This window comes from Cricetulus griseus, chromosome 7 (genome assembly GCF_003668045.3).
Source record: "Cricetulus griseus strain 17A/GY chromosome 7, alternate assembly CriGri-PICRH-1.0, whole genome shotgun sequence".
Taxonomy (NCBI): Eukaryota; Metazoa; Chordata; class Mammalia; order Rodentia; family Cricetidae; genus Cricetulus; species Cricetulus griseus.
Genome location: NC_048600.1, coordinates 63,782,327 through 63,792,434, shown reverse-complemented (window position 1 = coordinate 63,792,434; position 10,108 = coordinate 63,782,327).

Sequence of the window (10,108 nt, the reverse complement as noted above, 5' to 3'; positions counted from 1 at the left end):
ACCTGCTAGGACCACAGGTCAACTTGGTCAGGACATCGTCGGGGAAAAGTCCCAAGTTGCCCTTTAAGCCTCACCACCAGAAAGCCGTCCTTGCCAGCTGGTTCTCCCAGCCTGCCCTCCTGCTGGCACTCTGACAGGCTCTTGTCCTGATTTCCTGAAGAACCTTTGCCCAATGAACTTCTAAGTGATCATCCACAACCTGCTCTGAGAAGGCCACAGGAAAGCCGAGGGAGGAGCACCCCAGTCCAAAACACAGGCAACACTTAATATTATCCAAAGTACTTGGAAACACACAGATGTTTCCAAGTCAGAGTCAGTCTCTCTCTCTCTCCAGCCCCTCTCTCCATCTCATTGGATGGAACCCAAGCCTACTAGTTCATATATGTCCTGTACATACATACACTGAAGGCAGATATATATGTATTTATAGATGAATATATATGTATGTGCTTAATGTCCCTGTGTTTTGACTGACCCTTCATATGAGGTGAGATGCCGAATGCCCCATTTGTGGTGTCATGTTGACAGAATGTTTTTGAGCCAGTAGCACAGGTCTGTCTGTAAGCCTAGCATTTGGGAGGCAGAGGCAGGAGGACCCTGGATTCCAGGCCAGTCTGTGTTACATAGTGAGGTCCAACTCAGTCTAGGTTATAGAGAAAAAGGTTTAGATTTTGGAGTGCTTGGACTTTGAGTTTTCAGATTAGAGATGCCCAACATATCTATTTCCAACCATTATCGTTACTCTTGTCATCTCAATAGGACTTTACCGCACAATATTTATTCAAATAACTGTTTCGCAGTCTCATTTATTCTTGTTGGGAATGTTAGTTTCACTCATTACATTAAACAAAGCAATGGGGAGTTTAACATGCACTAGCTAAGAAAATTTCCCTCCCTACTAGTAACTATGCTTGCTATTGTTTTTCAATTCCAGCCCCTTCTTTCTGTAAAAGATATATGTACTTCATGTATTGTGGCCATTTTAACCTCTATGTTTCTTTTGTTGAGCATCTACGGGAATAAAGCCCCTTAGCAATTATACATGTGACACAAATTTGTGCATTTATCTTTACTAACACAATTTTGGCCAAATAGAAAATTTAGGATAGTTGATTAATTTTCTCACCCTTTTGAAGATGCTAGTCTACTGTCCCCTGAACATGAGGAGCAAGTCCTAGGTGCCATGATCATGTGTGTTTGTTGTGGATATTTAAGATTTTTATTTATTTTGTGTAGTGTTTTGTCTGCATGTTTGCCTGCAGCCAGAAGAGGCCACAAGCTCTCATTGTAGATGGTTGTGAGCCACCATGTGGTTGCTGGAAATTGAACTCAGAACCTCTGGAAGAGTAGCACTTAAGCACTGAGCCATCTCTCCAGCCCCTCTGGATACTTTGTTTTTTCTTCACCAAAGATATGTCTGTCTCCTTTCTTATTTATACATTGTTGCTATGTGTTTGAAGAAAACATGTCTACCACAGCTAGACTTGAGGAAATTATAAAGAAACATGGCAAATAAGAATCTACCTCCATCTCACAGATAACATTTCTAACATACCCCATGGAACACATCACTGCATTTTTATTCAATACTATGTACCATCTCGTCCTCCCCCTAGCAAATCCCATGGGCTGCCACTGTTATATTTTAGTTAGAAGTAATCTTATTTCACAAGCCAGCACATCATGGTTCTTCCGCACACCTTGAAAACGTTTCACCTTTCACAGCACGAGGCTTTTCAGAAGCAGCTGTCTGAAGCAAGGCAAGAGGATCATTCACCCCAAACCCTGAGACCCACCCGGTTCTGTCATGTCACTGCGCTCCAGCACACCCTGGATTGACACCTCCCCTTTTCTAAACGTCTAAATGCCTAATCTCTTCTTCATTCTGGCTCACCACATGCTTGCCACAGAGACCAATGGTCCCCTCTCACTTCTTCCTGATGGGTTTGTCACAATTACAAGAACTTTATTCATTTGTCCCAAGAGAAAGAATTGTTCTTATTCTTGCATACAACGAAGGGAGGCACACCCTGAAAAGACTCAACGTGTGTCTAGTGTGGTTGCTGTCTGAACTGCATGGGGAGGTGTTGAGAATACTGCCTGCAGAGAGGGTGTAGCTTTCTGCCTGTGTCTTCACAAACAATAGTTTCTAAGTGATATGAATAGGGTCTTTTTATTGCTCTTAACTTTGTGAAGAGTCTCTTTTAAAAAGCATTATAGAGACTTCATTATATAAATGCAGGTGCTTGTGTGTGCTAATTTGCAATGAGGCCAAAGTTGAAAAATATCGAGAGTAAATTGTATCAGAAGTCCTAGGAGGTATGACATGTACATAAGGCAAGATGTACCTGGAGGAAGGAGCAAGAAGGACAAAGTGAAGGAAGAGGAAAAGAACCAAAACCAGAGACATCCACTCAGCTGGGGAAGAAAGGTACTGACTTCAATGTGGGGCCATCTGACTGAGGTGTAGAGCTGCCAGACCCAGAGCAGACACACGCAGTCCTTATAACGGATGGAAGCTCTGGGAATGCGTCAACAGGATCTTCAGCAGTTTCAGAAACTCGGCAGTGGTGGCGCACGCCTTTAGTCCCAGCACTTGGGAGACAGAGGCAGGTGGATCTCTGTGAGTTCGAGACTGACCACCCTGGTCTACTAGAGCTGGTTCCAGGACAGCCTCCAAAGCCACAGAGAAAACCCTAAAACTTGGAAAAAAAACATAAGAAGGAGAAGGAGGAAGATGATGAGGAGGAGGAGGAGGGGGAGGAGAAGGGGGGAGGAGGAGGAGGAGGAGGAGGAGGAGGAGGAGGAGGAAGAGGAAGTCTTGCAAGGAAAAAAAAAATTCTCATCTAGTGCAATTTTCCTAGAGACCACTAGAGGGCACTCTTGCCTAGTGAAGACGAAAGTCTGATCACACACTTGCTCAGCGTACCTAGATTAAAAATTAATGTAGGAAGTGAAATTATTAATGAGTTTCATTTCTTTCTAATTTTCTACATTTTATAATGGCAGACAATTAACACATTACTTATCTGATTACTAAAATATTTATAAATAAGGAATTGATGAAAATTAACACCCCACCATCATCCAATCAACAAATGGGGTGATGATCTGAATAGCTACCCAAAGAAGACTCAAATGACCAGCAAATTGTAAGGAGAGACCTCTATGCACCTGTGTCACTGACCACACCCATTTGGGCGTGGCCACAGGTGCGTAAGGTGCATGTGGGATAAAGATGGGGGGGGCACTTGGCTCTCCCACGGGTTCCAGGTTCAGGGTCTCAGAGAGCTGCTGAGACTGGAGCGCCAATCTGGGTCATCGGTTCCTCGTGTAGTGTAAATGATTTCCCGTTAATAAATTAACCATCTATATCCTTATTCCGTGTGTGGTTACCTTCCTCTACAGCAAATACTTCAAAATGTTAGAAATGTCAACATCCTTAGCCATCAGGAAATGCACCGTAAAACTGCTTTGATATCCTATCTCACCCCAGTCAAAAGGGCTCTCACCAGGAAAACAAAAAATGCTGGGAGAGGGTGGGGAAACAGGGCCCCTTACACAGTGAGTGCTGTGGGAGTGTGAGCTGGAGCCATTGCAGAGGTCAATATAGATGATTCTCCAACTATTGAAAACAGAATCCACATATGACCCAGCTGTGCCACTCCTGAATGTGCAACTGAAGGGTTCTGTGTCTTCATACCTCAGAGGTATTTGTACATCCATGTTTCTTGCTGCAATATCTACAACAGCTGAGAAATGAAACAGCCCAAATGCCCATCAAACAGAGGAACGCATGAAGGAAAGGAGGTGTGCACAAATAATGGAATTTTAACAGCCGCCAGAAAAAAAGTTAAATCATGACATTTAGAGTGAAGTAAACAGCTGGAGATTGTTTTGCAACACAAAATGAGCCAGACTCAGAAAGACAAATACCATGTTTCCTCTTATATATGGAACATTGCTTCGTGCATTCCTGTGTGTGTGTGTGTGTGTGTGTGTGTGTGTGTGTGTGTGTGTGTGTGTGCTGAAAGTAGAAAGGGGACCATGATGTAAGAAAACAGGAAGAGATCTTCTGGGGAGGGAAGTGAGAAGCAACAGAGTAAGTAGGCCATGGTTCTCAGCCTTCCCAATGCTGTGACACTTTAACACAGTTCCTCATGTGTGGTGACCCCTAACCATAAAATTATTTTATTATTTTAGTGCTACTTCATAATTGTGATTTTGCTAGTTGTGGATTGTAATGTAAATATCTGATATGCAGGATATCTGCTATGTGACCCTGTGAAAGGGCCATTTGACCCCCAAAGGGGTCATGACCCAGAGGTTGAGAACCGCTGGAATGAGAGCCCGTGAAAGCAGGAGAGGACTGTTTGGAAGCAGAGGGATGGGGGAGTGAGGCAGAGAAGAGGGGAGAATGAGAACAAAGAATAATGGCATACTTGTGGGAAACACCACAGAGAAACCCGAGATCCCATATGTAAAATAAGCAATTCATTTTAAAGGTTATTTTGAAAAGATTTGCCCTGTAACCTCCTATTTGAGGGGATGGATAACAGGGCAAATGTACAATGTGCACGTAGATGGCATGTGGCCAAGTAGTAATTCTTCTGTGATCTCAGGAGAGGAAATGTGCGTCTTCTTGGTGCTCATCTCTCAATTTCCCTATGGATTCAAATTTTCATAACAATAACTTGAAAAACACTTCAAATATAAAATTGAAAAAAAGAAGTTGGGGTGAATAAAATAATATTCATATCCTTTAACTCAAAGATAATTTCTACCTTAGTAATAGCATAAACACCATACTCACCCTTGGGTAGTAATGAGTAAATGTTTGGAAATTCTTATCCTCAAAATATTTGTTTAAGCATTCCATTCTGGTTACAGAGGCTTCTCCATTTCAAGGACAGAACATTAGAGTTCTAACCGGTTACTATTTTCACTTACCAACTGCTTTCAAACCTGGATACCACAAATAACCATTTATTTTGCTCCTCGCGGGTTAGAGATTGAAGAAGGGCTTGGCTGGGTAATTGCTGCTTCACACCAAGTTGTAGCTAGGTGCTGGCCCAGGCTTGGCGTCTCTGAAATCTCCACAAGACTAGCTATCCAAGATGGTGCCTCCCTTACACGAAGCTGATGCTGTCATCTGCCAGCCATGCCATTCAGCCTCTCCAGTGAGACAGTTTCAGGGAAGTGAGATTTCTTACAGCGTAGCTTTCAGCCCAAGACTCTAAGCAAACCAAGAAGTCACACAAGCTTCATTGTTGTTGTAGCTCAATTTGGAAATCCCTCCAGAAGCCCTTTGTAAAAGGCTTAGTCCCCAAGGGGGTGTCTGGGCAGTGATGCAGTCTGTGGGAGATCTACAGTCACTTGGAGGTGTGCTCCCCAGTGAGTCGTTGGACCCTGGCCTGTCTCATCTGTCTGCTTCCTAGCTGGAGATGTGAGCCCTTACCCTGACATGAATCCTGGCAGTCAGATAGCAGAATGGCCCATCTCAGACCTGAACCTTCCAAATCATGAGCCAAAATAAACCTCTACTTCAGAGACCATCTGTGTCTATTATTTTGATACGGTGACATAAAGGGACTAATTAATGTACCTTCAATAACCTAGCTTTGTATATACTCAGCCTGACTTCCGGTTCTGCTTCAAACAGGGTGGAGGCAGCTGTTCCCACGGTGTGCGTTAATTGGTGGTTTCCTCTGGGGAGGTTTGAAGGGTCTTGGTGGGTTCTCACCATTCACCCCAGGGCCTGGGTTCTTCCTTTTTTCTTAAATAGAAACCTTGAAATATAATTGCATTCCCAAGAGGTATTTGACCAAAGGTGCCATTATCTCCATACTCATGAATTCTGCCTGCCCATTAACCTTCCTCCCCTGCCTGTGCCTGTGCTAAGTAAAAGTTTTAGCTGAACACACTGTGGTCAAGCTGAGGCTCCATTTCCCACTTTTCCTGCAACTAAGAGACCGGGGCTAAGTTCTAATGAATGCAGTGTGTGTACATGTGTGTGAGCACTGGCATCGGTCTGTGAATAATGGTTTGCCCTCCTTTCCCCTTTACTCCTTCCTGATGCCTAGATCTATCTTGGATGGTAAGCCTAGAGCTGTATGTGGAAGATACGCCCATCTATGTGTGCCAGTCAATCAGCATTTCTATAGATGTGGGTGGTCTTTAAGAATACTACTCTTAGCTGGGCAGTGGTGGCACACACCTTTAAACCCAGCACTCAGGAGGAAGAGGCCAGCAGATCTCTGAGCTTGAAGCCAGCCTGGTCTATAGAGTTCCAGGACAGCCAGGGCTACTCAGAGAAAACCTGTCTTGAAAAACAAACATAGCAATAATGTAAAACATATGAATACTACTCTTGTGTGACCCTGGGAAGGCCTCACCATGATAGCACAGTTCTCATGGAACCCAGTAAGGGTTTCAGGAAGCTAAATTCGTTCCTTCAAAGGTCAGGATTCTTTTTTTTTTTTTTTTTTTTTTTTTTCTTTCAGGTCAGGAGTCTTAAAACACTCCCACAACACCACCATTCTCCTTCCTTCTCCAAGAACCCCCGGCCACTGTTAATAGTTTCAGTCTTGCAGGTGTCACAGCATGGATGGCCTCACACCTCACTCCCTTTCTCTCACACCTTTCCCTAATAGGAATTCTAGTTTAACTACAAGTCAGTTTAGCTGGCAAGTTACTTTCGAGTCTCCTTTGCCAGGAGCATGAATGTGTGCTCTGTTTGTGGCCATGAACCTGTGATCAGGCATGGACTTCAGGTTCCCGGAAATGGAAGACGGCCCTCCTCTGCCAGCCTAACCTGGGTGATGGCTGGAAGCGACACCTCGAATGGAAGCCTCATGCTAAGGAGGGTGAGACCAACATACAAGTATCTGAGGCCCTGATGACATCAGAAGCCACCAAGCCAACCCAACATCACTTTTTTTTTTTTTTTGACATTTGTTTTAGTTGTATGTGTCTGTAACTGAGTCTTGCAGGTGCCCCAGGAAGCATATGAGGTCAGATGCCCTGGGAACTGGAGCTACCTGTGTTTGTGAGTTGCCTGATGTAGGCACTAGGAACTGAACGTGGGTCTTCTGCATGTGTAGTGTATGCTCTTAACTGATCAGCCATCTCGACAGCCCCTATCTCTCATTTCTTTAGATCCAATTCCCCTGCTGTATGCAGCTCTAGTTCTGAGTCCTTTACAGTTTTACTAGAAAGAGCCAGATTTCAAATGAGCGAGGGGAGGCAGCGGAGCAAAGCGCACCAGCTTCAGTACCACACACACACACACACACACACACACACACACACACACACACACACACACACACACACACACAGAGCCTCTGAGCCGGCCACGCAGCTTCCTTTAGATTCATGTGAAGGTATGAGGGCCTGTAAGTGGGGGAACCAGGGTGAGCGCTGGGAAATGAAAGCAAGAAACAGATTTCCAGAGGACTGTCTTCATGTTGCTTCCACACATTACTTCATCTTCATAACCTTCCAGAAGGTACTACTGTCCTAATCTCATAGGACAAAGCTCTGGTCGGTTCCAAGGTTTGCTCCAGAGTGAGACACACAGTGGGCCCATGCAGGGTTCAACTCAGGCCCATCACTGGGGTAGTCTGTGCTACCATAGCTTCAGGAACTTGATCCCTTACCTGAAAGGGCCTCTAACCTCTGCTTCCAACCATAAACTCCCTACAATTTGTCCTGGCTAGCCAAGAGTGTTAGGTAGGAAACAGGGCCAGGACCCCTGGAGTGGCAAGCCACTTGCCACAACAAAATTCCCACCTGGAAGCCTGAGACCCATATTTGTTAAAAATGAGGGTAAACGTATGTTATATAAACTTATTAGTTATATAAACTTATATAAGCTAAGTATTTGCAGAACTTTATGAATTCGTTGATAAATAAACACTCTGTGTGAGAAAGAAGTCTGGTAGGATCCTGTACCACAATATGAATCTGGCAAAAAAGCATGGATATTATTGCAATCTGTTTTGACTTCCTAAAATAAATATGTAATGAGGGGAGAAGACATTCTTCAAGTAAGGTTTTCCATCACGTGCTGTAATTACCCTCTCACTCCCACCCTCCTGGTCGTCCCTAAGAGGTTCAGTTCTGGCAACCCACCCGACAGGATTACATGGGGATGAGATGGGAAAGTCTACTGAAGACTCAGGGGCCTTGCCACAGAGACTACATCCAATACATCTGTCTACACTGGGGTGGCTCACTCCACAAATGAGATATCAGTGTTACCTAGAGAAGAGGGCTAGGCCATACGGAAGGCAAAGACAGCGGTCCTGAAGCTCTCAGGGTGAATGGGTGTAAACAAGGAATGGCAGTGGGTGGACCAAGGGGTGCTGATGAGAGACCAAAGCAGAACCACAGCAAAGCACTGAGGGAGAGGTGACCTCAAGAATCTCTAAGCTGAAAGGTAACAGAACTCTACAGCATGTGACAGCAGTGTCTCCCAACGGGCACACACACTCGTTCTCCACAAGAGCATTGGGGTTCCTAGTCAACCATGCACACATGAACCCCAAGGGCGCCTTGACAAGCAGCAAGCTGACTCTTGGGGGGCTTATGTCAAAAGCAAACAGAATATAAAGAGACCTCAAAAAAGTACTACTCATTGCAAGGAAAACCCTGAAAAGCCAGGCTGATCTTAAGTCTCTGTACAGCTGTAGCAGACCTCAAGTCCCCCCCATCCTCCTCTTCCTGTCCTGTGTTTCCTGGACTCACTCTAACCCACCCAACCATCCAGGGCAGGAGACCACCAGCATCACCTGCTGTCTAGGGGCCAAATGAGGCTGGGGAGGGGTGCCGAAGAGGCCACTAAAGGATAGAATGGAACGGTCCATTAGCTGTTGTTTACAGCATACATTCCATTCAAATCCTGGGTCTGCCCCAACCATCCCCGATCAAGTTCAGCTCTATTGTGCCTGCTTCTCCACTGGTGAAACAGCAGCAACACAATACTGGCAGTGCTCAGAACAAAGCATTTGGCCAGTGACTGCTAAATACATTAAGTGCTGAGGGCATGAAGTCCAGACAAACTACACCCCACTCAGTGGTCAGGGATGACGTGTTTCCTCTCCCAGCCCTGTGTCTGTAGCTACAAACAATGGACTAGCTCCTTTCAAAATCAAAATTGATGTTAAATAGTCCATCTAAAAACCTCAAGGAGAGACACAACCAAGGCCACAATGTAAAAGTTTAAGATGAGTGAAACAGATTCCATTTGTCTGCACTCCTGAGCCCAAACCAAGGTTACTAATCACCCACATCTTCCCTTCTGGACAGAACTTACCCAGTGATCTCTTCCACTATTGGCCGGATTCAAATTTGATTGTCATATAGTCAGACCCAGGGTTTTCAAGAACCACTTGGTAAAAAATTTGGACTGGGAGGCAGCTCAGCTAATAAATTACTTGCTGCACAAGAGGACCTGAGTTCAACTCCCGGAAGCCATGTAAAAAGGGTCAGTTGTGGCAGTACTGGGGAGGTGGAATGGTGGATCCCTGGGGCTCACTGGCCAGCCAGTCTAGCACAATGGGTAAGTTCTCTGACAGTAGGAGACCCTGTCTCAAAAATATGGACAGTATGCTGAGGAATGATATGAGGTTGATCTTTGGACTCATAGAAAGGCATGTGTACCTGCACACACATGAACATGCATACGCGCGCACCCATGCACACACACACATACACACCATTAGTTAGGAGGGTATAAACCTTCTCAGAGTGTGCTGGTTGTGATATGGGTGAAGTTCCAGTAAACACTGAGGGTGGGACAGACATGCTCTGGTTGTCAGTATAAATGGTCTTATTCTGAAGTCAATTTCCACTGCAAACCCTGAACTCATGGGCATCTTGCTGAGGTGCCCAGTAGATGGTGTCTGAGTGAGCAAAGGGCATACAGCACAAAACAGCCCCTAGGAGGGTGTAGACACCAAGTTTTTTGCAGACCACTCCCAGACCCACTTGAAGATTAACAGCAGTCATGCTGCCTGGGGCCCTCCCCACAAGCTAGCCTAGCTACCCCACTTGGCCCCATCCTTAACTCTCCCTTGCTCTCCCCCAGGTCCCATCCATCCTA